General features: G+C 26.8%; 1 protein-coding gene across 1 annotated transcript in view; it reads right to left on the reverse strand.

Moving 5' to 3' along the window:
• f (espin protein forked) overlaps positions 1-5,560 on the reverse strand; it is a 274,759-nt gene extending 269,199 nt beyond the window's left edge. The window contains exon 1 of the mRNA XM_043049623.3: positions 5,381-5,560. The gene's annotated coding sequence lies outside the window, so the exon portion shown is untranslated. The remainder of the gene's footprint in view (positions 1-5,380) is intronic.
• Between the last annotated feature and the right edge of the window lie 14,734 nt (positions 5,561-20,294).

Below are 20,294 nucleotides of genomic sequence, written 5' to 3' on the forward strand. Positions count from 1 at the left end.
GTGAAAAGTTTTTCCCTCGACGTAATACAAATGTATGTCAGTTTCACTCAGAGAGTGAGTCTCACACAAAGACTGACTTAGAGGCCAGTCCCAGTGTATCCCGGGTTTTCATTAATTTGATACCTAAATTTGAACGTTCTTTTAGTTTTGAACATCATTGCAATGGAACATCAACATATTTACTAAGGACCTCTCACTTGAGTGGTCCATTTCACTAATGTAAGGAATGCAGATGCATTAAAGGAGAACAGAACACTATTAAATGTAAGTTTACAGCACATTAAGACACACGCATGAACTAACACAAGTGGACTCAAGACTAACATGGATGTATAGCATTTGAAGAAGTCAATTCACTCGTGCATGTGACCCTCATGCTACAAAATAGTTTCCCTTTGTTACCCTGAAGTTGATCAGAGTGTGGTTAAATACTCAAGATTAACTAGTTTATCACCTAAGTCAACTAACGATGGATTTAATTAGTTAAGTCCATATTGCAAAAGTTGGAATGAAGTGTTTTAGGATTTGTTTAACAAATCATGGCGATACAAGTTACATCAAAATGAAATTCGATTAATTTAAGAAAAAGGAATTTATGCACTGTTAAAAATTCCTGTTTTTTTTACAGTCTTCATCTGTATATTTGACGATTTAAAGCTATTTTGTTGGCGAAATGGTTTTCTCTGTTTTTCAACCGAATAATAAACGGATTAAAACCATCAGTTCAAATTTTAGTTTTTGCCATGCAGTCTTGCTTAACGTACTACAATACTACCTTTTTTTTAAAATCGCTCTTATTTTTTTAGCAAAATTTCATGGTTTTGAACATCGTATAAACGAAACTGCGATTCGATTTTCTTGTCAAATTGATACTTTACCTATAGTACCTATAGATATTATGTATTTCCTTCAATAAAAATCTTTGGTAAAATTAAGGTGCCAGACAATTTTATACTGGTGGGCCACTTGTTTTTTCACTTTATCATCATCACAATATTATTTCAATAAGTATGACTTTTAAGATAAAAATAATTAAGATTTTTCTTCAGAGTTGAGCTGCGGTAGCTCAAGGAACAGAGCTCCCGACTTCCCCACGTTCGCATCCCAACGTCAACTGGTCATACGAATGCTACTGTCGATTCGCATTGACTACAATATTGACTACAATATTGACATAATCTTTTCATCGAATTTTTTTTTAATATAACAGTTCTTATTTGCTCAGAAAACAAGAGTCTGTTTGTAAAAAACTGAACTTTTCTATGAAATAAACTGTTTTATATTAACACCAGCTAACAGTTTTTTTTTTCTGAAAATGTAACAGATATTTTTTTTACAAGTGTATGTTAATTGCATATGTTGACGTATATAAAGCCATTTAATAATAAAATTAGTATTGCCTTAGAAATTTTCATTGAACAAGAATTTGCGCAAGTAAATGTTTGAAAAATTAAAATAGCTGGAAGGGGGAGAAACAAATAAAAATCAATTTAATTCTATTAATCAATCCTGTTAAAAAAATCAAAAAGAAATATTCCCGATTGTTGTACCAGCGAAAGTATTTCAGGACGCGTTTCATTTAGATAGTCAATATGTCTCTTTTTCATACTGACCAAGATTTAAAAACCTAAAAACCATTAAAAATTTTTAAAAAGTAATTGTGAATAAAATTATCCATTAATAATTCAAATAATTATATAAAGTGTCAATCTCATTTTAATGATAAAACTTCAAAGATTCAAGCGGAAATAACTATATTTGTAAAAAAAAATTTGCATTAAAAGTTATTATAACACACATTAAAAACTTGAATAAATATATGTTATTACAAAAAACCTTAACAAAAATATCAAATCATTAAAATGTATTTCATCTGTCTATATTCATTCAACAATAGCGACACATTTAATTCATCCGCGAAATTACTTTTCACTTCAATAAATCTAACTATTTCTCGATTTGATTTAGGTAAAAAACAATATGCACATTCTTATTACTTTTGTTTCAATCTGTTTTTTATTTATTTACTTAGATTTGTGGTTTTTCTAATTTAATTTTTTTATTAATTTTTTCAGTGAATAGCGGTTAGTAAAATAACAAAAACACTATTAAAAAATAATTTTGTTATTATATAAACTCGCAAAAATCCGGATAAACTTTTGTGAATTAAACAATAAATAGCCTAAAATTAAAAAAATATTTTTTTATTCCTTTTAACCACGATATGTTGCCGTGATTAATTTAATAATAATAATTGGAAGAAGTTTTTCCACCAAAATAATTATGTGACATCATTTGTATAAAAAACAAAACGAAGGTCGTGTTTTCTTTAAAAAATCCCTTTAACATATCTGAATTTAGTTGACGAAATCAATGATCAATAACATTTTTTAAATGAAGAAGTAAAAACCTTAAGCATTCTTTTGCCAATTAATTGTTACTTTAGCCTGAAAGATAATACATAATATAAATAGCAATGACGCGTAAAATTATAGAAACTAGTTCGAAAACATTTTCATAACATTTCTAGTATATTTTCGAACTTATTTAGTAATGTTAGCAAACATAATTAATAGCAAACTTTGTTAATTTGGATTTAAAATTTTCACTATAATTCCTAATTTTTTTAATAAGGAAATAGTTAAAAACTTTGCTTGCGAACTTATTCAAGAATTTAATTTTTTGCCAAAAATTAATAAAAACCTTAAATATTAAGATTCTTATTGCGTTAGAGCATTAAGAAAAAAAGTATGGTTAAAAACATGTGCTAAATGTTACAGCGTTTCTGGATCTATGGAAACGCCAAAAAGCTAGGTGATTTTAGTAAAACTAACTATAAAATATGATTTTATAATATGTGATAAAATGTAGTAAAATTCAATATCATTCTTTAATCAAGGTATTTTAAAACCTGCAAAAAAACTTTTTATTCGGTTAAATTTAGTTTTCAGTTTTGCATTTTTTTCTAAATGTGCTGTAACAAGAACTATAATTTTTAAAACCAAAATTATCGGTACCATATGAATGAAAAAATTACCAAAATAACGGTTGTTATATTGTGTATTTAATTTTATTAACCATGATTATGGAGGTTTTTTCTATATCAGAATTGCTATTAACATACAGTACGGTTTATTTACTAGAATGTTTTTCTCCGAGGATACGAATGTATACGAAATATTTCAATATATGATTTCAATGTCTAAAAATAAATAAAAATATCTCTGGGATCTTTTAAAGCTTCCTTCGTCAAGTAGAAGAAAAAAAACATTTGAATATTTCGAATTATAAAGAAATATTTTATGGAAGTTTATTGAAGTTTTTTTTTTGCACTATTTGATTATTTTGTGTGCATATTTATCTTTTAACCACATTGTATTCCACATTGTATTTAGCATAAAATTCAAAATTCAACCTAACAATATTCTTTCTAGCATTTAGTGAAAAGGCTTCCAGTTTTATTATTTATAATATTTTTTATCAATAATTACACCTAATATCATTTATCCGAAAAAACGAGATGGCTCGACAAAAAGAAAATTTTGTGACAATAAACAAAGGGAAAACTAAATTTCGTAACTATTTATTAAAAAAATGAGTTTTATAAAACTGTTCTAATTATTCATTGTACATAAAAGAATACAGAAAGTTAAAAAATAAATTTTGCTTTCTTCTGAGAATGCGAGTTTTTTCTTACATAAATAATTTCAATTTTGGCAAGAAGTAATCCACTTATATTGAAAAATATCTTGGCAAAATATTTGTATTTTAAAACAATAATTTTTAGTTCGATTTTCATTAAATGGTAAATATTTTGTTTTAATATGATGATTAAATGGTCATATATATAGAAAAATGTTGAGTCTTGTCTTGGATCGTATGCATGTACCTCGAACCAAAGTAAATATTTGCGCCACCTATTGGAGAAATTCCGCTTTTAGCATGTGTAGTTGATACTTGTAATGGTACTATATGCTGTGCTATACACCATTTCCGAGTTTTTAGGCATGTGCAAAAAACATTTTTTATTTTTTATTCTCTTGTTGTTGAGTAATTTTTTCATTCAATTAGATCGGAAAATGAAACCCTATACTAGACATTAGACTAGATATTACTTTAAATTAAAATTATGTGAAAGATGAAATAGAACTTTCATAACTTACAAACTAAGGCGAAATAAAATTTTATAAATTTTAAATATCTATAATAAATTTTATAACAGCTATTGATTATTTAAAGCATGAATTGCATTCAGATAATAATAAACAATTTTTAAAACACTTTTTCCTAGATTTTAACACAGTTCTTAGTTTAGAAACAGGGGAGATATTTTATTAAACTTTCTTATAATTTAAATCCTCTTATAATTCATAATTTTTTATGTAATATCATTTTTAATTATAATTTCAAGTTTAAACTAGTGTAAAAATAAAATTCCACCTTTTTGACAAACGGAAATTTAATATAAATGTCTTTTCATATAAATTGCCTTTTTTCTTGATGTTTACTTTTAAATATTGGTCAGTTAATTGATAAAGATGATGTTGAAACTTTAAAACTATATTTTCCACAATTTTAAGATAACAAAATTCCTTTAGCAGGCAAAAATAGTTATGTTAAAATGAAATTAAAGACTATCTTTTAAATATTTGTAAAATTTCTTTCAAATAAAAATTTTAAGTATCAGTAGGTAATAAATTAAATTAAATCACGTGTTAAGATGTGAACAGTATCTCAGTAATAAAAATATTACTTTTATCAGTAGTTAAGTTGTATCAAGTTTTAATTGTTTTACCTTTAATCATCAACAGTTAAGAAGGATTTAAAAATTTAATTTTAATAGCCATTATTAACAATGAATTTATGTTCGAAATATTTTAAAGGAGAGGGAAACTCTTTTGGAATGATTATCAACTTAGAAACATCAAAAAGTTTGCCCTAGTATTCTTTATTTACTTTAAAAATATATATAAACACAGTTAATAAACAAAACAATTTAAAATGAATGAAAAAATCACTACTACTATTTAAGGGAAAATATCTCAAATTAAAAATTTAGAAACATAAATCATCCATGTCTAGATCAATCACTACATATTGTATGATTATCTAAGAAGATTAAAAAAAAAACATGAAGTACTTATTAAAAAAATCTAAAGCAAAAAGCACCTTAAATGTAGTACCTTTAAAAAAATTTACCACGTTTGCTATAAATTAGAAAAATAATATATTATAAGTCATAAAAATAAAAAACATATACTATAAATTGGAAAAATACTGTGCACTTCTACAAGTGCCTATTCTTATTATAAACCATATAAAGCACTTATGACAATAAACCCTTTTAAAAATTTCATTTTTAAAAGAAAGTAAAACGCACCTCCACAAGAATATTATCCTTTAAGAGAATTCACACAATTGTATTCCACACTTCGAACAATATTATGCACATGTGATATAACATATTCTTGCGTTCAAGAAACACATTAGCATCCTTTGAAAACCGCTCATTAACCAGAAATGACATACCGTGTTACTCCTCCAAGACCGTTGACTGATCAAACGGGAACAAAACGATACAAGAACTAAGAAGAGCGCATGCGCCAGAATAGAGCGAGTGGAAAAGAAGAAAGCGCGTGTTTTTAGTTTCCCGTTCTTCTAAAGCATTTATAAGAGATTTGGTGATTTATGAAAAAACCTTCTGTTTGCATAGATGAATAACTTAGATTAAACAAAGTTTGTTATTAAAAATAAAATAAAAAATTCATTAATTGGAAGATCCGGAATAAGGTCCTAGTTTTTATTTATTTATTTATTTTTTTAATTTTATAAATATTTTTTTTTAAATTTTATATAGATTTTTTTTCAAAGTTAAAATAATTATTTATAAAAAAATACATTTTATGCAATATGTGAATATTTATTTCCTCATTTAAATCAATAAATCTCAATAATCTTTGGGAATATATATATATATTAAATTATCATTTTTTAAACAAACAATTTGTTTCCAAAAAAGTATTTTTTGTTAATAAAAAGTATTTTGTTTTATTATTTCATTAATTCTAGCAAATAAATAGTTTTGTTAAATAATTTCTATTATTAAATAGCTCTGTCCAGTTAAAATAGTTATTTCTATTTTATGATATTTTTAATAAAAACATGCTCATTATTCTTAAAATTTAATAGCAACGAGTAATATTTAATCAAAATTTATTTAATTTATTTATTTATTTATAACCCATTGGCAAAATGCGTCTTGATTTGGCTTTGATGGCGTCCACACACTTTTCAACTGCGTTCAAGAGTAATAGTAAACAGTGCGCATGCGTCGTCATTGCATGCGTAGCTATGGCGACCGCTGCTATTTTTCTTTTTATTTTATCTAGCAGGAATTTTTAATGTATTTACATAATAATAATTTAAAGTATTTTTATGTTATTTTTGTCATTTACATATGATTATTCGCCTGACGGTGATTTCAAAATAAATATGAATCTGCTGAAAAAGGATAAGTATTTTGTGACGTCCTGATGCACGTACATAGGCAGGATTTTAAAATCAATCCGACGACAAACATCAATTGTTGTGGCGTTTAACAGAGTCAATCCAGAAAGAAGAAGCATTTGACCAATGGGTGACCAGTGATCGTAATAAGGCGATCACAACTTTTTTGTTGATTTTGTTTTTGTATTCTTTTAATTAACTTCTTTCAATAAAAATTTTCATTTCATATCAATTCCGATGTTTTAAGTGCATGTCATTGATATTTTTGTTCTAATAAAATGTGCATATGGGTGTCAACTCTATTTGAATTAATATAATTGATCAAGTTTTTTTATTATTTATTTATTTATTTATTTATTTTATTTTATTTTATTTTATTTTATTTTATTTTATTTTATTTTATTTTATTTTATTTTATTTTATTTTATTTTTAAGAGATGTAAATGACTATTACGGTTACATACTATAAAAAATTTTACAAAAATATAAAATATTTCCACTGCAATAAATTAAAAATGCAAGAAATAAAAAAAGCGAAATTTAAGTTTACATAAAAGTTTAATAAGAATTTTATTTTAAATCCTTACATCTACTTACTATTTAAAAAATAAACAGTTAAACTATAAAATAAAAAATGGATCTTTTCTATTTTTTAGCTCCAAATAAATAACAAATATGATTTGATGTTATTAAATATTTTAATTTATGACTGTCTTCTCTTTCATTGTTTACAGACCCGTTATTCGCAAGCCCCTGAGATTTTGTTAAATTATTACTGTGGCGGAGGAGTTTGAAATGGCTAACATGTAAAAGTAACGAACAAATAATTTTACTTGATGACTCGAAAATCTTGATATATATATATATATATATATATATATATATATATATATATATATATATATATATATATATATATATATATATATATATATATATATATATATATATATATATATTTTTTTTTTTTTTTTTTTTTTTTTCTTGATCATGTATTTGCTCATACTTCAGATAATCTTTAACAACAAAAACTTACTGAATTCTGACATCATTTATAATTTATTAAATAAATATTTTAATGTATTATGCAAGTGTAACCATTTCAATGATAAATTTGAAGACGCGCTAAAAAATAACGATTTTGAGAAAAAAAATCACCCTTTCGATATTTGCTAAGAAATGAGTACGGATGTGTTGTGATTTTCTTTTCAGCTTTATATTAAAAAATACGATTAACTTTCTATAGTTATTTGATTAATGGACTAATTATATCTCTGTGAAACAGCTGTATGTGCATCCTTTACCTGGGTATGTATACATAATTTGAGATTATTTGAGATTACAGTAAAAAAGAAAGAAAAAATAATATCGTTTATTCCGAAATAGTACTGCAAAGGCAATTTATACAGATCATGTTTTAATTGGCTTTTGGCTGAGTATTACAAATGAATATGCTGTTTCATCAATAAAAAAAATATTTATTTATTTTAAACTTTCTACAGAATATATTTATTTTAGAATGCAACAGAAACTTATCTTAACATGATTTGTTACTAAAACTTTAAAACATTGAGCTAAACATTTAATTCTTTTGCTCATCTATCAGTCATAAATATCCTTTTAAGTTTCTTTTTTTTTTTTTTTTTTTTTGTCAAGACTTTGCATATATTTGTCTAAGAACCACACTGAAAAGAATTACGGTATAAAGTCCCAGCACTTTGGGTGTATCATCCGTAAAATCTTTTAATAGTTATTCTTTATTTTACCGTTTTGTCAGATTTCTTTACACTATTTATTAAAAATACAATAAACTATTGCAAGTAAATTGGATAACAATTCTATACAATACGTTATTTATTTCCCTCTTTACACGGAGAAAAAAATTCTGGTAAAATTACCGTAATGTAAGGCAACATCAATTCTGACAAAAATAATAAAACCAAAATTTATTTAAACCATTCATTTCGTTAGTTTCTACGTTCATGTTGTCACGGTTTACCGGAAATTCCGGTTTACACAATTGTTGTTCTTGTTAAACTGTCTAAGCTGTTTTCTTATAGGCATTAAATAGGATTTTTTTCTCTTTTTTTATTATAAAATAGTGACATAAATCTACAGAACATTAGTAATAATTTCAAATTAATATAATTAATTAATCTAAAGATTACAGTATAATGAATTTACTTATAATCACGATAATGTAAAGATTTTTTTAGATTTTAGATAAGGATTCATTCACTTTTTTAAAATTTATTAAATTTACACATTCAAACTAGCATTTATAATTTTAAATATTTTTTTAACGATGAAAAACATTAAGTGAGAAAAATAATAAAAATTAAAGACCATAAATATTTCTGTAATTTTCAAATGTAATAGAAAATATACATATCAGATTTTTTAATACTTTTAAATGCAAAAAAAAATAAAAATATGGGAAAAAAAACAATATTTATTATTATGGTTTGAAAAAACCACATTAAGAAAAACTGTAAAGCAAATATACAAAAAAATCAGCTTCAAACCCTACTCGAAAAACAAGGAACTGAAGAATACTATTTTCATTGAAGTTTTACAAAATTAGCAAGAAAAATATTAGATCTAACAAAATATATAGAGTCATTAATTATCCTTTTATTTTAAAACAGCAAATCTCTCATGAAACTTGTCTTATTTTAATAGCATTAAATTATTAACCAGTTTTCCGGAGACAGGGAAATTCAACTATTTTTTAGAAAATTTTATTTACTTAATTTAATATTTCTGTAAACGTCCATTTTGTTCATAGTGTTTAATTTGAATTTATTTTATAAACGGCATTGACCCAATTATGAGTTTACGGCTGTGAATGTTCAACTCTATAGCCTTGTAACTTTGAACTGAACCCAAAAAAACAAGGGAATTTCTCAATCAAATATTGAGACTTTTTGATAGAACTAACCCTCTTTGCGTTACATGGAGAGAGAAACCACGAAAATATCCCCCGGTTTGCTCGACGGCAAGGGGATTCTAAACTATGATTCATTTACCATTGATGATACTTTCTAAGTCAATATTGTGATCAATGTGAACCGTGAGCAGAATTCGTTCCAACCAGCCACCGCTAGAATTCGAACCTGGGTCACCTCATCTGGACGCAAGCGCTCTATCCCCTCAGTCATTCGAATATTGAATTTAAAAAAAATACAAAGAAAATAAATATAAAAAATGGCGACTTTTCGCTTGATTCCGGCTAACCAAAGTGTACCCATTAAAGTAACATTACATTAATATAACATAACATAATAATTAAATAACATGACAAAAAGGTATATTGAAAAAAAATTTGACATTTGAATAGAAAAAAAAAATTATTATTGTATAAATCAGCTATTGAATAAAACTCGATGAATAGTTCAAAAAAACTTATTAAAACATTGAATTGTGAGAAACATTTTAGGAATTTAACAAAAACGGATTCAAAATTTTAAGAATCGCCAGAATGTTTTTGAAAGACATCTTTTGTTCTCAACCGCAGTTTGAAGCAAAAAAATTAAACGTTTTTCTAAGAATCGATTATTTTTTAATATTTTCACCCAATCATAATATATATGCTCTAGAATTAAAAAGAAAATTATGTGTCTTTATTATGACACTTTCGTCTCATTTTTCCACTAAACTCCAAAATGATGTTAAGAAACTTGATTGGATTGGATGAAATGATGTTTGGAAACTTGATTGGTTTTTAAACGATTTCCTCTTTTTTGGCCTTTCTTTTATAAAATTTCTTTCATAATACGAGTTGGAGGAATTTTTTTTATAAAAACATACTAATGATACATTTAGGATCCATATAAAAATGCGAAATTGATTGCAGAAAGGTATAATTCTAATATTCAAACAATGTAAATTAAGGATTTTATTTAAATACTTTCTGAATGCATTTTTTTAGAAAAATTCATTGTTCGCTCCGAATAAAAAAAAAATTTGCCTAATTGAAAAATTATATTTTAGACATTTCTCAAATTATGCTTATATACGTGTATATGTATATACGTTCATACTTTTTTTAAAATAAAATTCAAACATGATCAATATCGGTTCAACACCTGAAATTTAATATAAGTATTTTAATTATATTCCTGCAAGATTGATGCAACCTTTAAAAAACATGTTAAATTGAAATGTATATGCGTTCTGTTGTGCAAAAAAAATTCATAATTATGGTTTAACTTTGCACCGTATTAAGGTTGCAATAACTTTGATCTATTTTATGATTAAGCACATTCAAATGTTTTCAACAGTTCTAATGTTTTTAACATTTTAATTTAGTTACAGAATAAATTTTAAAATTTCAATAATTTCATCAAAACTAAGAAAATGTTAAGACTAAATTTAAATGCAAAAGAATTATTATTAGTATCCATAATTTTTCCTAAGTATTTTATATTGATCAGCTAATTTCGAAACTGAGAATGAAGGAATTTTTTAGAATTAAACATTTTTTATGCAGTCTAGTTATTAAAAATATCAAAAAGAATAGTTAATTGCAGAACACGTTTACAAATTTTACTCACCTAATTGATTTTAATGATTTACTGGTGCCCAATCGAGGCATACAAAAAGTCCGATTACCTCTCAGCATACAGTACCCCATCCGCGACCACAGGCCGAATTGCTGAGTGGTCAGTAAGACCTCAACACTTCACACTTCCTCCACAAAATGGCAGTCACGACCTGTGGTGTTCCTGAAAGACACACCACCTCAAAAGCAACGAAACTAAAAAAACAAAAACTCGGAATACTCTTCACGCCGTGAATCTTCACACAAATCCACCAATGAATTGCCAATCGAAGTCAAATCGCATAGTTGCTGATCACAAACGCGGAAAACCAGAAAAAAATAGTGGGAAAAAATTTAAACCACAAAATAGGTAGAGTACAGACATTTGACACTTGAAGGCGTCATCTTTTTCTTTAATTTTTAATCCCTGAAATCCAAATTTGTCCATGTGTAACGGCATTATTTTGTAGAACTTGGGAAACTCTGACAGTAGAACTTTTTTTTTATTCCATCTCTAGATTCAATTCGTTGCTTAGTGACCGATTACAAATCAACAAAGATGATCGAATTTTCAAATAAAAAAAGCCTTTGGCGACGGTAGTAAGGCGCAAATTCTCATCAATGATGAAGATTATATGCATTAATGAATGCAGAGCTGTAGATCTTGACTTGCCCCGAGGGTTAGGTTTGAGGAAGACTTGTCACTCTCGATTTCTAATTAGCCTGATTGGGAATCAGAAATTGATAATAAAATGTTGGAACTGACACACTCTCTTTGTTTTTAAAGCTTGGAATGATTTTGCTTGATGGTAATGATAAAAATGGTTGAACGACTTGGTAATATAATCCTACAAGCTAATGTTAATTTGTCATGATTAAAATGAAACATCAAGCTTTAAATCTGACAAGACCTGATAAATTTTGGATGAATATTTTAAAAAGTGCTAAATTCGTATTTGTGACTAAATTATCTAATGAAACAAAACTGATTTCAGATAGCAAGAATAGACTGTTTAGTTGGAACATTTTTAATTTGTTTTACGGTAAACAGCTCTTTCAATTCAGAAGAAGAGCAACTACTGAGAAAAGGAAAATACAGAAAATGAGACAAGTTACATTCGAATCAGATTCTTTCTTTTTTTTTCCGTTTTTTCTAGTAACCTACCGATAATTATATGGATATAAATACCGTTTTTTAAGCCACTGACTATTATTTCGGATTATTTTTACTATTATCATTATTTTAGTTATATTATAATATTATATGTATCTATTTGTTAAATGTCTTTTTACTGAGCTTAATTACCTAATTTCCATCGATAAGAGTTTAGTTTTTTTTAAACTTTGCCATAAGAGACCAAAACTGCTGAAATAGCTTTGAGCAAAATTTTAGAAATTAAATAAACGATATAAATATGCTTTGTTTATTGTGATCTTGCAAAAAATAAAAAATAGCAAAGATTTGTTACTTGGTTTTACTAATTTTTTTTGCTTAGAAATTGTATTACCGATAAAATTAAGGAATATCTTACTAAACATTATTTTTGTATGAAACCGAATCCGATTTTTATTCAAAATGATTTCGATTAAAAAAACAATCAATATCAATTTGAAATAATATCATTAATAGCCATCAGTTTCGAAAATATTTTATCCCGTGGTTTATTAAAAGCTCTGGAAATTTATTTTATATAAAATGAAGCAAAGACATTGATTTACCAAGCAAAAAACAGATTCAATGCGTTTTTATTTCATTTTAAAAATATTTTCCGTCTAAAATTCGCAGAAGTCTTGATTTGTTTTACGTCTTAAGTATCTTCTTAAAGGATTTGAACTCTTAAGACAATGCATTTGCATTTGATTTTAGGTCAGAGTCTTTTACGAAATTATTCTAAACACAAAATATGAATTAAAATCTTTCACTAAACATTTCCTTTTCATCCGCAAAAGCCATCATGATTGCCGCCAATCAGATTTATCGCCAAAGGCCAAGTTTTGCACTTGCTTCAGTGAAAACTGTTCTCCTGGCCTTCATATATATGCAAATTTACTATAACAGTTTTCAGTAGGTTACTGCTTCATGGTTGGTTGGGTGGTCTTCCACCATATTAAGGAATTTTGGCTAAATTTGGAACGAATGGATCGAAAAAAATACTTTCGAAGAACGGAAAATTGCATCCTTTTTATTTGATTCCCGAAGTTGATAAGAAAATTGTGATTCATAACCACATATAGCCACAAATATTCCCATGCTTTTACAACCGGTAAACTTACAGTTCTATGTTGTTGAGTTCTAAGCAGTCGCACGCCAGAACAAGAACCTTTTAATCAGAAGCTTCTTTTTTTATTGTTAGCAAACACTTTAGGTGTTGTTATTAGAGCGAAATCAAGATCAACTAGAACTGTGAGAACGCCACTGTTATGTTGAGAAGCTGATTACTTCCTCCAAGTTGTTAAATGTGTGAGCGAATTTGCGTTATTTTGAGAGTGTAGTTTTGGCTATGTTTGATTATTGAGGACAAATTTAACATTCCCGTTTATGAAATTTAAATAAAGTTGACAATGAACTCATAAATTGAAAGTTATAAAATTTACATGTGATTTCTTTTACTGGAAACAAAAGCAAAAAAACACTATTCATTTTAAAACAATGCTGGCGATGCGCGAAATTTTAATATTTTTTTCAAAAAATTAGTTACTTAACGTTATAATAATTGCAATTTAAATAAAGCTGGCAATGAACTCATGAATTGAAAGTTATAAAATTTACATGTGATTTCGTTTACTGAAAACAAAAACAAAAAAAAAAACACTATTCATTTCAAAACAATGCTGGCGATGTGCGCAATTTTAATATTTTTTCAAAAAATTAGTTGCTTAACATTATAATAATTGTATTTTGCGTTAGCAAAAGCTGCGGCTATTCATTTCTTCAAAGTATTATATGAATTGCAAATCCATTTAATATCTATCCCAATTCACGCTACGCACTTCTGTACTCGGTTGTAAAAGTTTCTAGAGCAACTTTTAGAGTACACTTTCTGAATTCTCTTCAGTTCTGTGGTCGGGGCTTTGTTCTTAAGATCTTTAAAACCCTCTTCCATTAACAAATTTTTTAGTTTCGGAGGGTTATAAAAATAAATCATCCAGCATGCACATCGGTAAAAATTTTTGATCCTTATTTACTATTTCCTTATTTACTGTTAAGAAAATTTTGTAAGGGATCAAGGCTTAAAAATGTCAAAAGCGGTAAGACAATTCTAACATCAGAATTAAAAAAAAAATCTGAAAAAAAAAAGCGTTGAAACTTGCTTTAGAAAATTATGCAGCCGAATACAGAAGTGTATCGAGACAGATGGAGGTTACTTTGAAAAACAATAAATAGGTATGTAATAATTATTATATTTTTAAGAGTTCTCAGATCAATTCTGGAAGTAAACAGCACATCGTGTATTTAAGCAATACGTAATTGAAGTTTAGCACAAACATATCTTTAAAAATTAAATAGTACGACAGCGTAAATATGAAGCTATTAGATCTTTGTAAAGTTACAAACGATTTTTGATAGTATTAAAAAACAACACAAACACTATTTATTTTAAAATTATACCTGCAATAAACTGTATTAAAAACTCTGGTTTGATTACTTTTTTAAAATGACCCTCTAACTAACTTCAAGAAATTAACTAAATTGAAGCACAGAAAAAGCATTTCGTTAGAACTAATAGAACAATTACATATGTGTATATTTTTTACCAGAAATGGCATTAGCATACAGTACAGTAGTTTTGCCAGATTTTTTATTATTTTTTTATTTTTAGCATGTAATTAAATGAATCGTTTATAATTAAATGAAAGTCTCTTACTTGAAATAATTTAAATGATCTAAAAGAAAAGAAAACTTTTAAACAATGATAAAGTCATTTGAAATTTATATTTTTTAAAATTTTATATTGGTTAGGTCTTAGACTGATGTGCAGAAATTTCTTACAATATCTAATTGTTCGTAACCACATTTAAATTCCGGGAAACCATAAATACTAAAACAACTTGCAATTGTTGAAAAAAATCCTTTATTTCAGATAAAATTAATTTCAAAACCTTTTTATTATGAAATCTTTTAAGTGAGATTTTAATATAAATATCTTTCATAATAGCTTGTATCCGAGTTTTCTGAATTTAAATGTGGAAAATCTCTTTATTCTAAATAAATCTTTAAAATGATTTCACATATCTTAAGAAGTTCGTGTTTTAAGACAAGTTTTAAATACGACTCTTTTGAAAATCGGATTCTCAGGAACTATTCGATCGATTTCACTCAATTTTTTTTTATTTTGTCATGTAAAATTATGTTTCTTAAAATGATGTAAAAAATTATATTCCTTTCAATTCAAAATTCTCTGGGATTATTATTAATTAAAATAATAAAAAGTAATAAATATTTATTAAAAGTCATTAATTTGGTGATAATGAATATCATAATAGATAAATGAATTTTATAATTGTGTGCAAACATTTTTTCGAGATATGACGAAATAAGCAAAAACTAAAATTAACATTAAGAGGTACAAACTTTGGACCTCTCTCCTGACAGAAATATGGGAACCATATTTCCAAGATTACGGCTACTCCCTATATTTTCAGAGTCAGAAATACGTATCCGTTGAACCCCCCCCCCCCGTAAAAACTTCTTTAATTGGTTAATTATTAAAACTTTTAAATGAAAAGTTGCTGCGGTTACCAAAGTTAGTATTTAATTGCATGCAATATTTTTAGAAATATACTAGTAAATACCTCTATTTCAAATTTTAAAAAAATGATTTCTACATATATAAATCGTAAAAATTTATGTAATTTATTTAAAGCACATACTACATACACTGCACATAAGTACAGTGCTCCAAAAACAGAAACCATAATGAATAACTTTTGATCTAATTATCGGATTTTAACATTCCAGAACTCCATTTTAATGGTTCGAGGGGCTGACCTAAAACAAGCTAATTAATTAGTGCAGACGATATTTTAAGTTACGAAATCAGATACAAAACGTATTTTTCATGAATTAACATACCATTTTTTGATGGATTCGGATTTGTGATACCCAAAATATCGAGGATAGCCACAATCTGGGAAATATGGTCCCCATAGTTTGGCCAGAAGATCGATCCAAAACTTATCAAATTGGTTCAAAATTTCATTTGATTTCAGCTTTGCATTACAAGCATGATTTTTTCTGAAAATAACCAATCTCATTATATTTCTTTATGTTTTAATAAGCTTAAATTGGGAAAAATATAAATACTAATTAGAGCTACCATAATTAAACAACTTCTCGTAAAGTTTACAATACTCTAATAGTTCATCACTATAATTAATAGGTTTTGAAAGCACGTTTAGCATACTTACAAAGTAATTGTTTGATTTCATGCCATTTATCTTTATTAATTGAGGGTGTGTTTCCCTATTTTAGTTTCTAATTCCAATATGACCCATTTTAATTAAATTACTATGAAGGTTAAACAAACAATTCAAAATGCTCGAACTTATTTAACTGTTACTGTGTTTCCTATACAGTTATTACTACTCTTAGGTTAAATTGCCAGCAATTATATATTTAAAGTAGACAGTGAATAAAATAAATAATTGATATCGAAATGTTCGTGATTAAAAACATAAGAGCAGACAAATATACAGAATAGTTTCAGAAAATTGTTCTATTTTTTGCTTATTCAGTTAAAATTATTTCAAATGAATAATTCATTTAGTGAAAAATTAAAATCTCGAACAAAATGTACGAAATTCCTGAAATTGTCCTTAATGCTGTTCTAAAACGGTTTATTTCAAATCTTACGTTCGATATTTTCAAGAACAACTGGTGAAACAAAGTAAAATACTAAATTTTTCCTCATCATTCTAGTAAAAATGTATTAGAAGAGCACATACTTAATCAGTTTCAGTGGAAGAAATATTTTATTACAAGATTTGACGAAATGTACTATTACTAACAAAGAGTACAAGTCTGACTTCAAAGAAATTAAAATAATAATCCAAAAAGTCCGTTTTTTATTAAGCATTTCCTATTTAAATCATTAGCGTGTAGAAATTCGCGGGTCAAACTCCTTGATTATGCCCCAGAAAAGAGGAGTGTAATCACTAAAAGTGGCTAAAAAAGCCCTTTTAACTATAGAAATTAATATTGCAGCATCTATAAAAGTCTAAATCTGTGCATTCTACTGATGTTAGAGAAAATTATTCTATGGTAAAAATATTAATTATTTCCAACGAAATATTCTTAATTTTTACTTAAATGTAACGTGTACCTAAATTTTTATGACCAGGGGTCTGTCCAAACATTTTGTGAAAGATCCGTTTTTGTAAAATTGTGAAAAAATTACTCGTAATTTGTGAATATAAAATAAACGTTAAGTCACATTTTTTCATCCAGGGTCCGGCTTTTGTAAATTTGTGCAAATAGGTTCCTGTTATAGCAGAAAACTTTTAAAAGAGTTTTTAAATTGTAAAGACATACAAGATTATGCTCAATACTGTAAAATTATAATTAAAAAAATTAAATTTTAAAAAATAAACAGCAACTGCTGCTACTAAATTAGAGATGCAACATACAAATATTTGGTATTTAGCCTATACTGCTCAGCGCAGAATATTCATTTCGGACGAATAATGGAAGAAGCGTCTGCCGAATACAAAACTTAGTTCGTTTACATTTGTCTTTCATCCCCCTCCCCTCTTCCTGGAAAGGGTTTATTCGATTAACAAAAACAATAATGAAGATAACCAAATTTGTGAAGGGCCCGATTAAAAGATAAATTATTTTGTGAAGGGTCTGTTTTTATGAAAAGATATTTTGTGAAGGGTCCGTTAACGGACCCAAATTTCTTTTAAACAGACCCCTGATGACCCAAAACTTAAGAGTTAAATTAATTTGAAAAATATATTTTATTCTTCCTATTATAAAGTATTTAAAGTTAGTCAAATATTTAATTTTTAAAAACTTTAATTTCACAATAAGAACAAGATTTAAATTTAGCGTTATCACATTCGAGCGCCCTTTGGGTTGAACACCTAGAACGGATGCTCCGGATTTCCACATTCTAGGACGTATTCTCAATGATTCGAGGGGATGACCTCAAATATACTAGTTAATTGGTGCAGACGATATTTTAAGTTAAGAAACTAGACATCAAAACATACTATATCTATAGACATACCTATTTTTCTACGGATCCCGGTTTCGAATCCCCGAAATATAGGAGGTAGCCGCTATCTGGGAAATATGGTCTCAATAGTTTGGTCAGAAGAGCGGTTGAAAGTTTGCGCCCCTAAATGTTAATTTTACTTTTTTGCGTATTTCACCGTATCTGGAGAAATTTTTAAGCGAGTTAAAAAATTTTACACACTATCATAAAAATCGTTTAGCCAAATATAATATCATGCAAAAAATAACTTTTAGAAGTATTTATCATTTTTTTTAATTATTTAATTTGATATTGGTGGATGAAGTTTTGAATTGTAAGGGATACAATTTTTTACATTATTTCAAAGAACATAATTTTCATGAGAAAATACAAAATTTGAGGGAGATCGGTAAATTAGCTCCTGAGAAATCAATTTTTTTCAAAATACGACTTCTTTGAAATTCGATTTTTCAGGAAATATTCGACCAATTTTACTAAAATTTTGCATTTTGTCATGCAGAATCATATTTTTTGAAACTATGAATGAAAATTATGTACCTTACAATTCAAAATTTTTTCGACTAATATTAAATTAAATAATAAGAAATACTCAATATTTACTAAAAGTTATTTTTGCATAGACTTATCTTTGGATAAATGAAACGAATTTTATAATTATGTAAAAAAAAAATTTTCAATTCGTTTAAAAAGTTCTGATGATACAAAAAGAAAAATTAACATCAAGGGGTGCAAATTGTGGTTTGCTCTAAGCTATTGGAACCATATTTACCAGATTACGGTTACCCCTACGTTTTGGGAATCCGAAATCCAAATCCGTTGAAAAAAATTATGTATTGATTCAGAGAAAGTACGTTTTGTGTCTGATTTCGTAACTTAAAATATCGTCTGCGCTAATTATAATATTGAATATATTAAAATATATTGAAAAATATTAAATATATAGAAAAATACTAGATATATTGAAAAATACAAAATATATTGAAATATATAAAGATATTGAAATAGATAAATATATTATAAACTACTAAATACTTCTTTAAAAAAATATGCCTGAATTTGAATTTAAAAAGCAAATTAGTAAAATTCAAACTATAATTAAAAAAATAAAAACTTATAAGCTTTACATTGACGTGTGAAAACAAGTTCTTGTATGTGATTCATTTGAGCTTTCCTAATGTATTTTTTGATCAAGATAAAAATAAAAAAATCATAATTATCTGAAAATTCATTGTCAACTTTCCTTTTATTAAATAAACACCCCAGGGGCGGGTGTATACTTTGTCCGCGACATTTTCGTCATAAAACCTCGAACACGTTCGAAATTGATCACCGATTCCATTCGTATTCTAGAATATTTAAACGTGTTTTCCTGCTCAGTGTCCGATATTTTAACAACCGCTGTTTAGCCTTGAAACAGTTATCGAAACGATAACCGTGACTTTTAACTACGAAACGTATTATGTAGAGTTTGAATGATGTAAAAGGAAAAAATAGACATTTTTTAATTACTCGAAAATGAGCCAATCCTTTGCGAAAATACGGAATGAAATTGAAAAGACATGAAGAAAATACAGTTCGATACACCTTATTTAGTAATCATCCTAAATATTAAATATAAATTTACACAGTGTCCGTTCATCCAATTAACCATAAAATTAGAGGTAAAAAAAATATTTTTACCTTTACTGTTTTGAAACACTCTTTATAACTAGTATAGTTAAAAAGCCATAATTACAAAACTATACGGTTTTTTAACCATTTACAATTAGCCTGGTTTCAAAATTGTAGGAAGAAATTTGACAGGACTTTGTAGCTAGGTTTTTCGTTTGGTAATGAGCATTGGAGTTAGGTTAAGTTGGAGTTGTGTTTTATCAAAATGTGGTGTTATGTGGTTGTTTCACCCAACGTGAAAGATGGGAAATACTAGACTTTTTTGTGTTAAGAAGTTTTATGGGGCTGTGATCCATACATGAACGATAATATCTATTCTAATAGTCCAGGGTCACAAATTGGGGAGTGCAAAA

Source organism: Parasteatoda tepidariorum, chromosome 1, assembly GCF_982258835.1.
Source record: "Parasteatoda tepidariorum strain Cologne lab strain chromosome 1, Ptep-v5.0, whole genome shotgun sequence".
Classification (NCBI taxonomy): Eukaryota; Metazoa; Arthropoda; class Arachnida; order Araneae; family Theridiidae; genus Parasteatoda; species Parasteatoda tepidariorum.